Source organism: Bos mutus, chromosome X, assembly GCF_027580195.1.
Source record: "Bos mutus isolate GX-2022 chromosome X, NWIPB_WYAK_1.1, whole genome shotgun sequence".
Taxonomy (NCBI): Eukaryota; Metazoa; Chordata; class Mammalia; order Artiodactyla; family Bovidae; genus Bos; species Bos mutus.
In genome coordinates, this window is record NC_091646.1 from 90,860,644 (window position 1) to 90,860,898 (window position 255).

Below are 255 nucleotides of genomic sequence, written 5' to 3' on the forward strand. Positions count from 1 at the left end.
AAAGTTTTATTTGTGATAAAGAAGGATCTCAAACATGTCAAAAAGTGTCTCAGTCTGATAGGAAGACTTAAGTAGTAAGGAGGAACCTCAAACACCTCAGAAAAGGTCTCAAGCAAGAGTGGAGCGTTGTTTAATTTCCTCTTATTTGTGAGTTTTCTAAATTTCTTTCACTTATTAATTTCTAATATTCTGCTGTGATTAGAGAACATACTTCCTATTATTTCAGTCCTTCTAAATTGATTGACATTTGTATTA